Genomic DNA, 18,516 nt, shown 5'->3' on the forward strand with positions numbered 1-18,516 from the left:
ACCCTTCTTCAGAAAGAAGGGTCTAGGCCCGAAACGTCAGCCTTCCTGCTCCTCTGGTGCTGCTTGGCCTGCTGTGTTCATCCAGCTCTACACCTTGTTATCTCAGATTCTCCAGCATCTGCAGATCCTACTATCTCTTGGGTAGAATGTGTCTGTTAGAAGTACAAATGCAAATACTTAGATACCAGCTAATGTTTCTAAATATCCAAATAATACAAATTACTGATCATGTGCTACATTGTGAAAGAACAGAAGCTAGCTCAGACCAATATACATACCAGTCATACACAATGGGAGTGAGGAAGAACACTCCAAGGAGGTGATTGTGCAGTGGTGTTGAATGGCAGCAACCAGTAGCAAGACAATCAAGTTGTTGAACCACTGCAACAAATAACAACCGACCTTTCCAGACAGATATACAATCACCAGATCAGAATGAGATGTCAAACTTCCAAAGCATTGCATTGAAGTTTTACAAGCTAATTTTTTCCACTCTTTATGTATTTGTATTATTAATAAATTGACATGTGCCTATTACACATACATCAGTTTGGGATGACTAGGCATCTTTAGTAAAAGGAGGGGGATTGTGTCTTATGTCATGTGGCCAGTATAGCTTTTAAATATATGTGGATAATATGATGACTGCATCATAGCATGTGACCTGAGGGTAAAATGGTTCCATTTATGCTTTCTTGCTGTGGATCATTTGAGGTATGATATGTTGTAAGAAGCATGCTCTTGTTTTCTAGCCAAATAGTCAAATATTAGATTGTATTGTGTGTAATAGTTGGCTGTAGCAGCCATCTGAAAGATGTTTCACCACCATGTTAACCTTGACTAGTTATTAGGAATAACATAAGCATTGCTACTGAGGTAAAGAGACCTGGAGGCAAAACCAACATCAAGTTAGACCACCAAAATAAAACATAGAATTGTGGATGCTGAAACAAGAGCAGACTGCTGGAGAAGCTCAACAGGTATGGCAGCATCTTTGGAGAGAAAGTAGAGTTAATGTTTCAAGTCCAGTAATCCTCCTTCAGGATTGATAGCAGCTCGGAAATGATGGTGTATGTGGAGGTCGGTTGGCACTAAAGGAACATGCAGGCAGGTGGAGTTGGAGCTCAGAGAATTACAATTAGGCAAAGAAAGGAGTGGATGATAGTATGCCAGAGAGAAAGAATTATTCTCAACTATTTCTCAGTATGTGCTGGATCCTGCGATGTTGCCACCGATATGGGATCTATAATCGAACCTAACCAGTGATTTTGTTCATGTGATATATTGTATCTAAACTCAAGCTGTTTCTATACCTTGATCATCTCTCACTACCATGCTGATCTTGTCTCTTACTAACACCACCCCACCTTCTTTTCTTTCTAACTTCTGAAATATCAAATATCATTGAATATTCGGTTCTTATCTCTGCAACAGTTATCATACCATACCAATTTATTTCTATTTGTGTTACTAAATCATCTGTCTTGTTATGAGTTCTGCATGTATTCAGAAAGAATGCCATTCATTCTGACTTCTGACTATTTTTTGCTATTTTGACCCTATTTGCTCATGTGTATTTGTATACTTAATCCCTCCTGTTACAGTCTGGCTATCATCATGTGTATTGCCTTGTCCTTGCTCATTAATTTTCTAAATCCTATTCTCATCTAAAGTCCCAATAATTTTAATTCACATGCATAACTAGAGCTCTAGATAAATAATTCTCTGGGATCCTGGTCCGAGTATGGCTCAAGTGAATTCTATTCCAACCACTCCACTGCCTCTTTGCCCAGTACTGTTGTCAGTGCTTCATGATATTTTCCTGCAGAAATTTTTGAGCCAAGCATTCAACTCTCTGATCTTGTGTGCGCCATGCCCACTTGCTCAAGTAGTAATCCAGTCATTATTACCTCTGTTTCTGCTTTTAATTTGGCCCCTAGCAGAAGCTCTTCCTTAGTTCTACATAGTTTGTAATAATAAAATCTGGAAGCTGCTTATTTTTTATTTAGATTCTTTTATTTCTTTTTAAAGCCTGCCCAGGTAAAATGTAATGAATCTAGCTTCTTTTTATTTATAATAGTCTGCTCGTTACAAGTACTTTATTAAATGCTAAAAAGTCAAGGGAATCATTTCAATAGTGTATGACAAATTGGTTTTAAAGATATCAAAGAAATTTAGTTTGAGAATAAAAGGAATAAACACTGCCGTATTGCACACAACAAACTAGTATGCAGAACAAATGAAATGGCAGCTCTTGGAAGGCCAAGATCACACATCAGCTCTACTGTAGAGAATAATAATACTGACATTGAGGATCCAGGCTACTGAAGAATGATGGGTATTTATCTAGAAATGTAAAATGTATCGACCTATCTGCCAGTGAGGTAGGATTCAGTGGTTAAAAATAGAAAAGACTACAGACCCAATTTCTACTGTGGCTTCACGAAGAACATGATAGAGCTCTTACTGTCATTCATGGACCAAAGTGTTCAATTCCACAAGCATTGCAGTAGAGTCAACCACAGCAGAGCTATGGTGACATTATTGACCACTTCCATGGAAGCTTATATTGCTGATGTGAATCTCTTACTGCTGCCATTTTGTGTGAGTGTTTTATAATTGACAAAGGTTTATAATGTATTACATCATTTCTGCATGCTACTCTCAAGAAGTGTAGGCAAAACACTGCACCACAATCCTAGGATAGCGACAATGACTCCATGGGAGAAACAAGCTTTGTGTCTCTTCAGAATGACCATGCTTCCCTGTTATTTATTATGCAAGTGCCTTTGTCAGTGTTGCAAACATGGGAAAAAAAATGAAATAGGAGCACAAGTAGACTGTTTAGCCCTTTTGGGCATGCACTGCCATTCAGTAAGACAATGGCTAGTGTGTTTGTTGTTTGAAATCCAGATTCCTATCCATGCCAGATAAACGTAAATTCTTGTTAGGCAAAGGAATCTCTTTACACAGCCCTAAAAATATTCAGTGAATCCATCTCAACAGCCTTTTGAGGCAAAGAGTTCCAAAGTTGCACAATTCTGAAGGAAAAGATATCTTCTCATCTATATCCTGAAAGGGTGGTCCCTAATAAAACATCATTTTCACATCCACCTTGTTAACACCATTCCAGTATCTTAGGCACTTCTAAAATTCAGTAGAAACAAGCACAGCCTAACCAACATCTCCTCATGAGATAGCCCATTCATTCCGGGTATCCACCGAGTAAACCTACTCTGAACTGCCTCCAATACATTTGTATCCTTCTAAAACTGCACACAGCATTTGAGATATGGTACTGAATTTTACTGGAAATTGCCTAAGTGTCAATTTTTTTGAGGCTCATGTTGTATTTCTGTCTAAGGCCTAATGACATTTCTCACACTATCTTCCCAAATTCCTCCTTACCTATACAATACACCCCGTGCCATCCCACTCATTGTATTCTCCTGTTTGTCACAGGTTCAAGTACTTGGCACTGCTGAGAGAGCTGGGATTCCTGGTGTTGGCACCATCTTTAAAGCCCTGCAATGCACCCAGTCAGGTTCTGACAGTCTGGAGCTATCCTTCACTTCGTACCTGGCAGGTGAACAACAAAAAGCATTCTCCTCAGAAATGGCTGATGATTCTTTGCACAATTGTATATCTATTGCTGTTTGGGAGCCTGGAACAGCTTACTTGTCCTTAGCCTTATCCCATATTACAACCCTATCTAAGGGAGTATTATTCTTTTTCAAATGCCTAGTGTAGCCCAGCATCTTTGCCCATCTAGTGGTTTTATGTTTCACAAGAATTATATAACCTCTAGATTCACAAAAACATTGGCCCCAGCATGGTTCAGGTGTAAACTGTCCCAATAATACGATGCCCACTTTCTCCAATGATCCAAAAACCAGAACCCACTGCTCTGATCTTGAAGCCACATATTCATCTTGCTAATTTTATGAATTCTATGCCAATTTGCTTATAGCTCAGAAGATAATGCAGAGGTTATAACCTTTTAAAGTTCTGTTTTTTGTATAGTGCCTCATTCCTTGTACTCTTTATTTAGAGTCTCTTTCCTAATTCTATCTACTATCTATGTAGTTGCTACCTACATGGACGATGATGGCTGAATCATCCCTCTCCCACTGCAAGTGCCAGTTAGTTGCATAACATTTCCCTAACCCATACGGAGATGGCGTAGTCAACAGCTACGCCTTCTCAGCTGCGTGAGGTGTCTCAATGAGGTAACCTGACTTGCCCTTTGATGCAAGATTATAGGAGCAATAGAATAGGTAAGCCAGGTATAAAAGACAGTAAAATGGTCACATGGGTGATTCTTAATTATTCCAGTGAAAACAAATTGTACGTTGGATAGCAAGGTGTAGAGCTGGATGAACATATCAGGCCAAGCAGCATCAGAGGAGCAGGAAGGCTGATGTTTTTAGGCCCAAAACGTCAGCCTTCCTGCTCCTCTGATGCTGCTTGGCCTGCTGTGTTCATCCAGCTCTACACGTTGTTATCTCAGATTCTCCAGCGTCTGCAGTTCCTGCTATCTCTGTACATTGGATAGAGTTGTTTTGCTTTTGTTCTCATTTCCTTTTTTGTGTTAACTTATGGTAAACGAGGGCAAGATCAATAAAGGTTTGACTGAAGGAAGGCCATCAATTGTTAATAGTAAGGCCACTGTTGGTAAGGATGGTAATTTATTCATTCATGGGATGTGGAAGTCAGTAGCTGGGCCAGTGTTCATTACCCATCCCTAATTGGCTTGAACGGTTTTGCGGATGGTTGAATTCCCAACTGTTTGCTGTCCTTGTCTTTTTACGAGGTCATGTTTGCAGGTTTGCAAGGTGCAGTTGAAGAAACATTGTTGAATTACTGCCGTGCATCTTCTACATAACAAACACTGTTGTCTCTGTGTGTCGGTGTTGGACCACAAGTATGAATGCATAAGTCAGGGCCGTAGGTCATCTCAAATGGTCCGGGCAGCAAAAGTGCTGCTTGAACATGATGATGGGCTGAATCTTATGTTATTTTTGGGGTAAGTGCAAGTTGCATTGAGTTTGGAGTGATTTTCACTGTGAAGCTGAATAAGTTTTCCCACCAAAACTTATTGAAGTCTGCACGTTAATTGCCGTATCAGTTTTTCTGCCAAGTATCACATCTTATTTTCACTCTATCTTATCATCTGCCCTGTGTGGTGTATACTCGCTTGCTTGTGAAACCTGCACCTGGAGTAATAGCTGTGCCACCCATTCGTCATAGCCTCTCTCTCATTCTAGAAGCAAAATGGCCCACAATAGGGCAGAAAGAGTCAAGACAGATGTTATGCTGCCCACCATTCAGCTCCTCATTCTTATGAGGACAGGATCTTGACTCTGAACACCCGAGCAGTGCCTGGACCACTATTTTAGGCTGCCATGGACTTACAATGATTGGAGCCCCTGAGTGAAGGCTATTTACATTGATTTGGACATAAGGTCTTATGACAACCACGGTAAACTTCCTATCTTTGTGTCTGTGTTAAATGGCATGGCAAAACAGTAGTATTACAGGCCTGGTATCTCTGGCTGAGGACAAGAGCAAGAAGGCTATTCAAGATCAGGGATGTTGCGTGCACCAGTGAGTGAATGCTGTGACAACAAGCAAAGAGCCTGGAGATATAGCCTTGTCAAGTCCATGAGCTGGATGTGTGTCCCTGAGTGCAAAGTGTCCTTGCTGCAGCATTACAATAATAGTTACCAGTGCTTCCTGAGGTTTATCTTTTGAAGTGCAGAGCCTCTAAGTGGAGATATGCCATGAGGGTTCATAGGGCTTGGTACATGTCAGATGACAATGCTCATGGGTGTGCAGTTCACGTGGCCGGTACTCATGAAGTACTGCAGGATGTTTGTGCCCTGCGTCCAATGTGGAGATCTGGTTGGAGTTAGTGAACTAAGTGTTGAAATAACTCCATGTTGAGTATTAGAATCGTAGAATCACAGAATCCCTACAGTGCTGAAAGGGGCCATTTGGTCCATCTGAGTCTGCACCAACCTTCTGAAGAGCATCCCACCCAGACCCACCCCACCTACTCCATGAGTTTTTTTTTCCATAGCAAACACACCTAACCTGCACACTTTTGGACTGTGGCAGGAAACCAGAGCACTGGGCGGAAACCCACTCAGACACTGGGAGAATGTGAATGGAATTTTGTACAGTTTCCCAAGGCTGGAATCGAATCTAGGTCCCTGGTATTGTGAGGCAGCAGTGCTACAAACTGAGCCACTGTGCCACCATCAAGTTCCTGAAGGCCATTTAATATGGCAGGTTTGGTAAGATCACAACCTGTTGCAAGATGGTTTTCTATCAAGCTGTTAATAGGTAATTGTGTGTCCTTTGGGAACTCACTGCTGCCTAGCATGAATATTACCATGCCACTTGAGAAATGCATACAAGATGCAGCGAGATGGTTTCAGTGTTGAAATGGGACTCTGAACATTTCTCCTACCTCTGAACTCCCCAGCACGATTTCGAACAACAAACAGAAGGGTCTAACAGATGTCCCCAGTTGTAGGCTAGAAGGACCCTGATGCATAAAAGAAATGTGCCACAGCAACCTTGGTAAACTGGTGTCCATTCTCTGACATGAGACTTCAGTTGTGCCAGTATAATATGAGTGGTGGTACCTAAGACATTGAAAACCAACAAAGGTCTCCTGTTGAAATCTCCTGTATTGTGTCCCCTTCTTCCTCCCATTTCTTCTAGCTCTTCCTGCTATCTTCCGTGCTTTCTTGATGTCTTCCCTTGTTCCAAAGCCAGACCTACTAGACCTACTACATATCTGTAGTAAAGCTATTTTCAATGCAGATAACTGCAACTTGAACCAGCACAACTATTTTTTATAAATCAGAACTTAATTACGGAAGACAGATTATGCCAAAAAAACCCAGAAGTTAACCAGTAGCTGAAAAAGAAGAAAAACAGTAAATAGCTTCATGGTGAATAACCATCGCAACGATCAGTACGAGCAATGTGCCCCATCTACAATGTGCACTTCAGAAACTCACTAATGCTCCTTAGACAGCATGTTTTCAAGTCCACAACTGTTTCCATCTTGAAAGAAAAGGGCAGCAGATATGTGAAAATACCAGCACCTGCTTCTCCAAGCCATACACCATTCCGATTTGGAAATATATTGCCGTTCCATCATTCACCGAGTCAAAATCCTGGAATTCCCTCCCTAATTGCCTTGTGGGTCTACCTGTAGCAGATGGACTATAGCAGCTCAAGAAGGCAGCTTACCATCACCTTCTCAAGAGCAACTGGGTATGGGCAGTAAACCTAGAGTAGCCTGCAATGCCCATATCCCATGAATAATAAAATACATTTTACGTATCAGAGTGAAGGTTTCTTGCTGTACTGCTGAGCGAGTTTATTATCTGATAAATCGGGTACAGGGGGTAGCCCAATTTCACAAAAGGATCCTGCACAAACATAGGACTCTTACTTACATACTGTAGTGAGGTTTTTCTCATATTTCTGGCATTTGCCCTGGATGCCTAGTGAAGAGTTCAATCACATATGACAGGCAGTGCACTTTTGCTCTGGATTGAGTGTACCTGTGCCATCCCCATATTTGATCCTTTGCTATTTTTATATCTTGCACCCTTCAAGCACATTTGTGTTTGATGTTTATATTCTCTCTTTTCATAAAAGTTCATGTCAGCAATTCATGAAAACATATGCAACAAAAGTCGTCATTAAGTGTATTAATCATGCTTGTTCCATGCAGTATACAGCATTTTCTCTAGCTTTAATTTCCTGAGAGAAAGTTCTGGATTAAAAGACTCTGATCCTCAAAGGTAATCAAGCCAACTTCCACAATATTCATCCATCCTGCTGTCAAATTTGTCTATACAGTATTTGTTTACAAGAAGAAATCTATCTAGGACAAGCCTACAAAGAATCTGGTGAATTCCACGAGGTTAAAAACTCCATCATCTTTATTTAAGGTGAGGGCTAACATTGCAAAGATATCAACAAAGATTATTACTTTATTATAGGATTATCACCTTTTGTGCCCCAAGTACTTCGTTTCATTTAAACACTCTAAGTGTTGCTCCTCTTTCCTGGTGTTTTAGATAATAAACCTTTCTCCTGATTCCAGTCTTTTGTTCCTGCTGTTAACTTTAAATTTCATGTTATTTTAACATTTCTGCCTGGCCGTCTCAGTTTGTAAAACAGCAGCCTGATATATGGCAAAAGCAGAAACCATAGTAGGTTTTTAAAGCATAAGTGAGCAAATCTTTGAAAAAATAAACAGGGAATAAAAATTGTGGGTACTTTTTTTTCTCAGAAAGCTGAAACAAAAGTAATTGACGGAATGATCTTCTGTATTATAAAATTCCATAATAGGAGCAGAATCCACCATATTGACTGAGAGAACCCAGCCTACGGAGAAACTTGAGGGACGATATGATGAATAAGATGATGATTTTAATTCTAGGCCCATTGGGATATAAATTTCTGGGTGTTTGGGTATTTGCTATATTCTCATTTACTTAAAATATTCTGTTCATATGGAAAGATCTTGAATAGTTGCAGATAAAATCAAACAAATGTGCTTTATGCTCATAACTGACTTTTGATACAGGCAGAGAATTGGGAATATATCCATTTCTATCTTAGCTGAGTACTATTTATGCAATGAGAAATACTGTATTATAAGAATATAGTTGGTAGAATGAAAGTACCTTACCTATGCTGAAAATTTGTAAAAATTGCATATACTGAGTATCAGCAAATCATTTCATTTGGGATCCAAATTCTCATTTAATTTCCACACATGCACTTTTGTTCTTTAGAATGTACATTACCCTTCTATTTACCGTTGCTGCCTCAAATTTGCCACTTTAAAAAACTGCTGCTAAAAAGCACCAATGCCTAAGCCCTGATGACAGTCTAATCAACTGCATGTGTATGAGTATGTGTATATTTATATGTTTGCTCCTCTTCTTGAAACTAAAACAGTACTTAAACACATGGATATTGCCCCCAACAGTGAATTTTGTAGAAGTCTCTTGAGTTCCTGATTTATATCCTCAGGCCAACAATTTGATTACCTGAGACAATCCAAAAGAAATTCATATTTAATTTTTCATTCTTCATATAATCTCTCTCGCTCTCCTCTTTCCAACAAAACTGTTTGATTCCACAAATCCAAGACTTATTTTCCTGGCACCACCTCTTAATTCTGACCTCTGAACCACCCTCCTTGTCAAATTTGACTCTGTCATCTCCTCCCTCAAATTTTAAAAGTTCTATCAGATTAAATAACTCTCTCTGATGAAAATTTATAGACTTCCGCCTTCAGTGGTGCCAAATTGTCTTTAAAAGGTCCTCAATGTCAAGATACTCCATCTCAATATTCTCAGAGCCTGGGATCTTTCTTCCAGTTAACAAAAACACAAAGGACTTGCATGCTGGAAATCAAAAACAAAATCAGGACTTTCTGTAAAATCTCAGCAGATCTGGTGGCAAATGTGGAGAGAAAGCAGAGGTAATGTTTCAGGTCTGGTGAGCCTTCAGATCTGAAAAAAAGTCACATTTGCAGCCAGACCTGCTGAGATTTTACAGCAATTTCTGACTTGTATGTCTTCTAGTTAATTTGAATTCTTATTTTTCCAGGACACTTTCTATAGAGTTGTCAGAGAATCAAAGGACCCCTCTACCAATTTTGTCCAACATTTATGACCCCTGAAAGTCCTACTCAACTGTGGAAATAAATCCAATGACTGCCAGATCCCAGCCTACCTGAACACTAATAAATCACTGTGTTCTTTATAATACAATCCCATGTCACAAGTTCTGATGCATTGAGAGCAGTACCCAAAAGAGACTGGTATTGTTTGTGTTTATTGTATTAAAAATGTTGCACGTAGTTCACATGGTAGGAGTCACTGTTTAGCTGCAAACATTATAAATATCAGAAGATCTTTTGAACTCTATATGTCTGTGCAATATCATGGAAGATTGTCTTGTAATATGTTAGAAGTTTCATGTACAATATTGAATACTTTTCCCATAAATTTGCAGATAAATATTTTATATATACATTGCACACTTACATCACAAGTAATGTATTCTTTTAGGAGTTTGTCTTTGGAAGCTGTTATCATGACCAGCAATTCACAATACTTGCAAGATGCTGTTTTTACTTTGGAACCACCTTCTCACTTTTTCTAGGTAATACTGGATAGTGAAAATGTAATGTAACTCTTACATTGGGCATTTCTAATCCTGCAGAAATAAACTTACCTCAAAGTCAGGAAAACTGATATGGGTGCAGTTCAGTTTTGCAAGGGTCGGAAAATTCTGGTGCATGCAATTTATTACTCCATGTCAGTGGTTGTACTGTTTGAGCTTTGAACGACTTAATATTCATATGTTGACCAAACCAATTACAATAGCAAAAAGTGGTCTGAAAGATGAATTAGAACTTGTGCAATCCAGTTTCCTAGAACAAAACATTGTGAAACCAATTAGCGAATAGTTATTTCAAGGTCCAGTATTTGACAATGAGGTGGAGTTAATTAATCTCATAGTAAAAGATGCGATAAAGAAAATATGATTATAATACAATTCAATTCTATATTAAGTTTGAAAGCAATTTACTTTTGCTCTAAGCAAACATCTCAAACTTCAAAAAAAAACAACTACATAGGGGCGGCACAGTAGATCAATGATTAGTACTGCTGCCTCACAGCTCCAGGGACCTGGGTTCAATTCCTGTGTCTGTGTGGAGTTTGCCCATTCCCTGTGTCTGTGTGGGCTTCCTTCACGTGATCTGGTTTCATCCCAAAGAGTCCAAAGAAGTGCAGATTAGCTGGATTGGCCATGCTAAATTGCCCATTGTGTCCAGGGATGTCTATGTTTCTAACATTAACCATGGGAAATGCAGGGATAGGGTGGTGGGGTGACTCTTGGTGGGAAGCTTTTCAGAGAGTTGGTGTGGACTTGTTGGGCCGTAGGCCCACTAGGTATTCTAAGGATCCCACTGAAGGGATTCTAAGTATATGGGGAGAACTAGCTAAAGTTGATTGAATAAAAGGTATCACAATAAGTGATCATTGGGATGCTTTTAAAGAGAGAGAATCACATCATTCAACAACAATGTTTTATTAGCAAACTGAGCAAGAACCATTCATGGTTTACCAAGTAAATAAAGAGTAGCATTAACAAATGTAACAAAGAAAAATATGCAGGAGCATTTCCAAGTATATAGAGAGGAGAGTAATTAAATTAAACATAGTTTCCCCTATCTGTAAGGGACCAGTGAATGAGGGAGTGGCTGATAGATTGAACAAATATTTTGTGTTTAGCATCATAGTAGAAAACCAAGCAGATACAGAGGGTGACCAATAGAAGAGCTAGGAAATAAAGATAATTTATTTTTTAAACAGTATTTGGTTGATAATAATTAAGGGGCTAGAATCTGATGGTTTACCACCTGGAGTTCTCAAAAAAGATAGCTATAGAGATTAGTGGATGTGCTGATGAGGATTTCTCAAAATGACCTTTATTCCAAAACAACAGATTGGAAGTTAGCAAATGTAACAGCGCTGTGCAAGAAATGTGAAAGAGAGAAGACGAGGAATGTAGGCCAGTTAGTTTCACATCAGCCATTGGGAAAATGCTGGATACTTTTATTAGTGATGTCCAAACAATGTACTTAGCAAATCATCATTAGCAAATCATCATATTATCAGACAAAATTATTTTTTCAAAAGAGAAATTTTTGTTTGACAAATTTATTGATGTTTTCTGGGGATGTAACTTGTAATGTGCATTGAGACAAACCTGTAGGTGTACATGTGGTACACATGGTTTCTAAATAGCATTCAATAAGGTGTGACGTAACATGTTAATTCGTGAGAAGAGGGCTTACGGAGCTGGGAGTAATACATTAGCATGGTTGGAGCATTGGTTAATGGATAGGATGCAGAAAGTACAGCTAACTGAGGCAATTTCAAGTTGGCAGGTTTTGAATTGTGAAGTGCGAAAAAGATCAGTGCTGGCTCCTCAGCAATATACTATGCATATACATATGACTTGTACAAAGAAACTGAGTAATATATGATAGAAAAAGAAATTAGGAACAGAAGTAGACCATTCAGCTCTTCAAGCATGCTCCACCATTCTGAATGATTCTCTCTCAATGCAATTTCCCACTTCTTACCTATAATCCCTGATACCTTTTAAAATCTAGAAATGTAACCAATTCTTTCTTGAATATATTTAGTGACTTGGCCTCCATAGCCTTCTGTGGTTGAGAATTCCACAGGTTCACAACCGTTTTGAGTGAAGAAACCTTTCCTTATATCAGTCCGAAATGGTCTACCCATATCTTGAGACTATCTCCCCGATTCTAGATTCCCCAACTAGCAAACTTCCCTGAATCTTGTTTGTTAAACCCTCTTAGAATTTTATACAAATCAATCCAATGTCCTCTCATCCCTCTGAACTCTAGTGAATACAGACGCTGTCAAATCAATCTCTCTTCATAGGATAGCCTTGCCATTCCTGCTATCAGCCCTTCCACCACACTCGGCTGGGCCAAGTATGTCAAATTTTAGGGAGTGGGGTGCTCATAAGAGTGAGGATGGGCACAGACATAAGACTTCATCCCAGGGGAAGAGAAAATATGTCCAGGGACTAATTTGATTGAGTTTTTTGAAGAGATGACAAAGACGATTGAAAGCGGAGCAGTAGATGTTGTTTACTTGCACTTCCGCAAAGCATTCAACAAGGTTCTGCATAGTGGACTGATGAGTGAGGTTAGACCACGTGGAATCTGTGAGGAGCTAGCCAATTGGATACAAAATTGGCTTGAAGGTAGCAGACAGAGGGTGGTGGTAGACTGGAGGCTTGTGATCAGCAGTGTGCCACAAGGATCACTGCTGGGTCCACTGATTTTCGTCATTTATATAAATGATTCGGATATGGATATAGGAGGCATGGTTAGTAAGTTTGCAGAGAACACCAAAATTGATGGTGTAGTGGACAGTGAGGAAGATTATCTCTGAGTACAACAGGACCTTGATCAGAAGGGCCAATGGGTTGAGGAGTGGCAGATGGAGTTTAATTTAGATAAATGTGAGATGTTGCATTTTGGTAAGGCAAACCAGGGTGGGATTTAAACAGTTAATGGTAGGGGCCTGAGAAGTGTTGCTGAACAGAGACCTGCCAGGGTGTAGGTTCATAGTTCCTTGCAAGTGGAGTTACAGGTAGACAAGGTGGTGAAGAAGGCGTTTGGCATGCTTGCCTTTATTGGTCGGACCTTTTGAGTATAGGAGTTGGGATGTCATGTTGCGGCTGTACAGGACATTAGTGATGCCACTTTCAGAATACTGCGTACAATTCTGGTTGCCCTTCTGTAGGATGTTGTTAAACTTGAGAGGGTGCAGAAAAGATTTACAAGGATGTTGCTAGGACTGGAGGGTTTAAGTTATAGGGAGAGGCTGAATAGGCTGGGGTTTTCTTTCCTTGTAGCGTTGGAGGTTGAGGGATGACCTTTTATAGAAGTTTGTAAAATCATGAGGGGTATGGAAAGGATAAATATCCAAGGTCTTTTGCCTAGTCCAGAACTAGAGTACATAGGTTTAAGGTGAGAGGAAAAAGATTTAAAAAGGACCGGAAAGAAACTTTCATGCTGCCTGAGGACGTAGTGGAGCTGGGTACAATTACAACATTTTAAAAGGCATCTGGATGGCTGCATGAATAGGAAGAGTTTAGAGGGAGATGGGCTAATTGCTTGTAAATGGGACTAGGTCAGGTGGGAATGTCTGGTTGGTGCAGATGAGTTGGACCAACAGGTCTGTTTCTGTGCTGTATGACTGTTGTTGTAAATGGGCCCCTCTTAATAGAAGACCTGCTGAATGTTGAAGGCCATTAATGCTTAAAAACTAAAACTGTTAGCCTGCCACATATGTCCCATCATTAAGGCAATCTTGCACTAGAAAGGCAGCTAGATTTGCAGAGCAATGCTGACGGTGGCATGGTTTAATGCAGAATCAGCCATGCAAGGCCATTCACAAGTTAATGACATGGAAGTTAAACCAATATGGGGGATAAACCTTCCAATGTATAATGGATTTATTACTTAATGAGTTTGGGGTAATTGGATGGTGAGGGGTACAGGGGGAGTGAGTGGAGGAGGGGCTGGGTCAACGGCAATCTTGTCCTGCTATTAACAAATGCCGGGAAAACTTTTTTTTGGATAAAGTGCAACCATCATCTGGCAGAAAGGCAGAAAAGCAACCAGGATCTATTGAGGATGAATCTCTTTATGTCTGATTGGTTGCATGGCAGGCTTTCACTCAAAACTGGAGCAGCTTGATAAAGCTTGAAAGCATAGATTTACGATGTAAAAAATTGAAAAAGAATATATACATTTCATCCTAGGTATCTCTTCTTTGATCTTTTAATTCCATGTCCGATGTTAGAAACATTTGACTAAGCAGCAAAGTTAGCATTAATAAGATTGAGGACGGAAGAGGAGGAGGAGAAGAAATTAGAAGTTTGCGGCTACAACTATGGACAAGCAAACAGTGCATGAAGTGAAGAACCAAAACCTCAGCACCGTTGACCACTCTAGAAAGAGTGGATGCACAGAAGATCTTGCAGCCATCTCAACAACAGTACTGGAGGCATTGATGTGTGAATAGAGATGCCATTACCTCTACTTGTCATTCAGAGTTCTCTGCCATCATCCACTAGATTCCTGAGCAGACAAGATTTCGCTCCCTGAATGTCCCTTTCATTTGTCATGACAGGCAGCAATTCCTGCAGTTGTGCACCACCTCTCAATGTTTGCATTCTGCACAACTGCCAGATTACCTGAATGTTTGTTCCCCTCCTTGTCCGAACCTCCACATCTCTCCACTTCATCAGAGCTGGCTTGTGTCACAATGCCAGGGTGCTCGTGCTCCCCATGCATCCGCTAGGACCATCATTGTGTAGATAATTCATATTCTCAACTTGTGCTTTCATTATCTGGACATTCTGGAAGAGCACTACAGTACTTGCCAGAGAGAATCTATGCACAACATAGATCAACAACAGGAAAGAAGATGGATGATGGATCAGCCACCTGTCTCCCCCAACAAGGAAGGAGGGGAGTTTGAGGGAAATGCTGAGGTAGATAATGCTAATTCTGAAGACACCAGGACAGTTATGAGAAAAGTGGATGAGACCTCTGCATGAGAGCATCAGTGTTTTTCATAACTGGACCTAACCCACAGGTGAGCCTGAAGGGTGACCATCACTCCTTGAGATATTGTAGAAGAGCATTCAAAACTGTTAGAAACACAAAGGTGCAGCAGATAATCAGGCAGATTAATGTAATGTGCACCTTTATTTCAAGGGGGTTGAAGTACAAGATTAAAGAAGTCTTACTGCAACTGTAAAATGTGCTGGTGAAACCACACCTGCAGCACCGTGAGCAGTTATCTTTCCTTAAATAAGGAGACCAAATCATTTAATTGGAAGCAGTTCAGCAGAGGTTCACTAGGATGATCCCTAATATGAGGGGTTTGTCTTATGAACATGGGTCGGACAGGTTGGGACTCTACTCATTGGAATATAGAAGAATGAAAGGTGATTTCATTGAAGCCTCTAGGATTCTTAAGAGGCTTGACAGGGTGAATGCAGAAAGATGTTTCCCCTTATGGGGTAGTCTAGGCCCTGAGGGCATAATCTCAGAATTAAGTTGTATCAATTTAAGACTGAGATGAGGAGAAATTTCTTGAGGATTCTATGTCTTTGGAACCCCTTGCCACAGAGAGCTGTGGAGGCAGAATCCTTGTGTATTCTTAAGGCTAAGAAAGGTAGATTCTTGATCGATGAGAATATCAAGGGTTAGGAGGAAAGGGCAGGAAAGTGGATGTGAGGAATGTCAGATCAGCAATGATCTTATTGAATGATGGAGCAGGCACGAGGGGCTGAATGATGACTCCTGTTCCTATTTCTAATGGTTTTACGGTTTGCGTATAAACACATTGTACAAGGCAACAGGAATTTACAAAACAAAGCACAGAAATACAGGTCTGGCAACATCTGTGGAGAGGAAAGTGTTAACATTTTGAGTCCACGGCGGAAGGCTCACTGGACTCGATGTTAACTCTGTGTTCTTTCCACAGATGCTGCTAGACCGGCTGTGTTTCTCCCAGCAGACCTTTTTTTCTTCATTTCTAGTGTTGAATATTCTTTGTTTATTTTATGAATTTACAAAATTACGGTGCATTTTATTTACATTTCCATGCAAGTGTTTTCAATGTCTTTTCATTTCACTCTCTTTATCACCATCTCTGGGGTGCTACCTCAGCAGCCACAGCTGAGTTGGTGGAAGTCTGCTGTCTGCTTAGCTGCATTGCCACAGATGACTTTGGCAGATGTAGGGATGGTGTGGTGTGTAGTGGGTTCCAGACTAATGCATAAGTGCAGGTGGAGTTTCGTCGATCTGAGCTGATGGAGACATTTGTTTCTGGAGAGGGGAGCCATGTGGCAGGACAGTTTTGAAAGTGCAATTCCTGAGTATATGTCTGTTGCTTCCCCTTACTGTCAGCACACACAGACGTGTCCCTTACCTGCTTGAGAGGATCGAGCATCTGGAGTGAGGTTGAAATACCTTAGCATCCTTTCACTGAGTCTGGGAATGAAAGCATCTGTAGCTTGAGCATTGCTTTCTGCAATGGCTGAGTCCAAAGACTAAATGTCTGTACAGTGCTCAGCAGGGGCTTGATCTCCAGCAGTTCTCAGAGTGTTACAAATCTCAGCTGTTTCTTTCATCTTTTACCTAAGTGCTCGTGTCAATGCTGTTCCTCCAGAAAATGTGACCCTAAGCTTAATCTACTAAAGTACCCACTGAGGTGTGTCTCTGTTCTGGAGAGGGAGGGAAGGAATGCCTTCCTTGGAGGGTTCCAACAGATCTCAGTGAGAACTGGAACAGGTGCTTTGTGTTCGTGGTCTGTAGAACCCTATCTCCTGGAATCACTGTTGCTCAGCTGAAATCTCCCTTTAAAATTCTCTGTTCTTAGGTTTCGGACAATGCTCTTTTAAAAGGCAGTTTTTAACTGAATCAAAGTCCAGTGTGTGGAGATAGTGATTAAATTGCAATCTAATATTCCATACAGCATATCTTTATAACAATTCATATAAAATGTTCCCTTGTAGTAAAACACAGAGGAGAGTAGAATCTTTGACAGCATCAATTGTGAATGGCTTCTGGCAAAAACAATTCTGTTTCATGAGTGTTACAATTAAAGGGTTTCATATGGTTATAGAACATGGGAAAATCATACAGAGTTTCACACTTGGTAACTGGATGCATGAAAATCAATGACCAGTTAATTTCTTCCTGCTGTCTTTTGAAGAGCCATAATAATCTTTTTTTCCCCTATTCCTCACCATGTAAATGTATTGTAAGTGTTAATTTGCTTCCACGTCAGATGGCAAAGGATGAAAATGGACACTAATACTTTAATTGATAATAAGTTTATTTACAGAATGCAGCAGTACATATGATTGCTTAGCCCCAGATCCTAGTCATTTATCTTTTCGTGGATATTTTCTTATCAATCTATACAGAGATGTTATTACACATCTCTTGATCAGGTAGGACTTAAACCTAGGTAACCTAGCTCAGGGACACTACCACTGCACCACAATCTCTCCTTATACTTGCTCTAAGGATTTAATTAAATCATGCTTTTCAGCTCAGATTTTAACAATACAATTGCCATTCAATCAACATTACCAAATAAAATCCTGTACGTGTCATCCTTCTCTACTGGCAGACTAGTACTGGTAAATATTTTTGCTTATATAAGTAGGTTTTCTGTGAGGTTTCTCATTCCAAAGGTGATAGAGGTATCTTGTACTGCAAATAAAATTTATTTCTCATGTAACTGACATCGTAACAGCTACTGCAGTGCATGGCCGTGTGAAAATACTTTCAAATTGTTTACTGAGTTTTATATACAGCAATCTTGTTGCCATATCAACACAGTGCGTAGAAACTTTTTTAATGCAAATTCTGCCTTGGAATATCAATGTTATCGGTTCCTAGATCTAAATCTATCTTTTTCTTATGAGCAGGAGATAGACTGAGCAACTTCATAATATACCGGAGCTACAGGAACTGAGTTTACAATGCAAATATGAATGACATCATTTTAAAGAGGTATTTTTGCATCCAATTTGCATGCTTGCGCAGTATTTTTATAATGCTGTTTTAGTTCAAACTGAAAAGCTTTGTAGTGTCGAAAGACAGTTGCAATAATTTTATATTGGGAGACAATAGCCTAGTGATATTATCGCTGGACTGTTAATCCAGAGACGTAGGTAATGTCCTTGGGACTAAGGTTTGAATCTTGTCATGGCAGGTGGTGGCATTTGAATTCAATAAATATCTGGAATTAAGAAGCTAATGAAGACCATGAATCCATTGTCAATTGTCAGGAAAAACACATCTGGTTCACTAATGTCCCT

General features: G+C 39.9%; 1 protein-coding gene across 3 annotated transcripts in view; it reads left to right on the plus strand.

The window, feature by feature from the left end:
* pde4ba (phosphodiesterase 4B, cAMP-specific a) overlaps positions 1 to 18,516 on the plus strand; it is a 547,072-nt gene that overhangs the window by 76,870 nt on the left and 451,686 nt on the right. Inside the window, exon 2 of one of the 3 annotated variants that reach the window (XM_048601743.1) lies at positions 3,463 to 3,586. The exons of 1 other annotated variant lie outside the window; for it this stretch is intronic. The gene's annotated coding sequence lies outside the window, so the exon portion shown is untranslated. Of the gene's footprint in view, positions 1 to 3,462; positions 3,587 to 18,516 lie in introns of those variants that run through there. One more of the 3 variants, XM_048601745.1, reaches the window with a different exon arrangement.

Source organism: Rhincodon typus, chromosome 10 (assembly GCF_021869965.1).
Source record: "Rhincodon typus isolate 14 chromosome 10, sRhiTyp1.1, whole genome shotgun sequence".
Lineage (NCBI taxonomy): Eukaryota > Metazoa > Chordata > Chondrichthyes > Orectolobiformes > Rhincodontidae > Rhincodon > Rhincodon typus.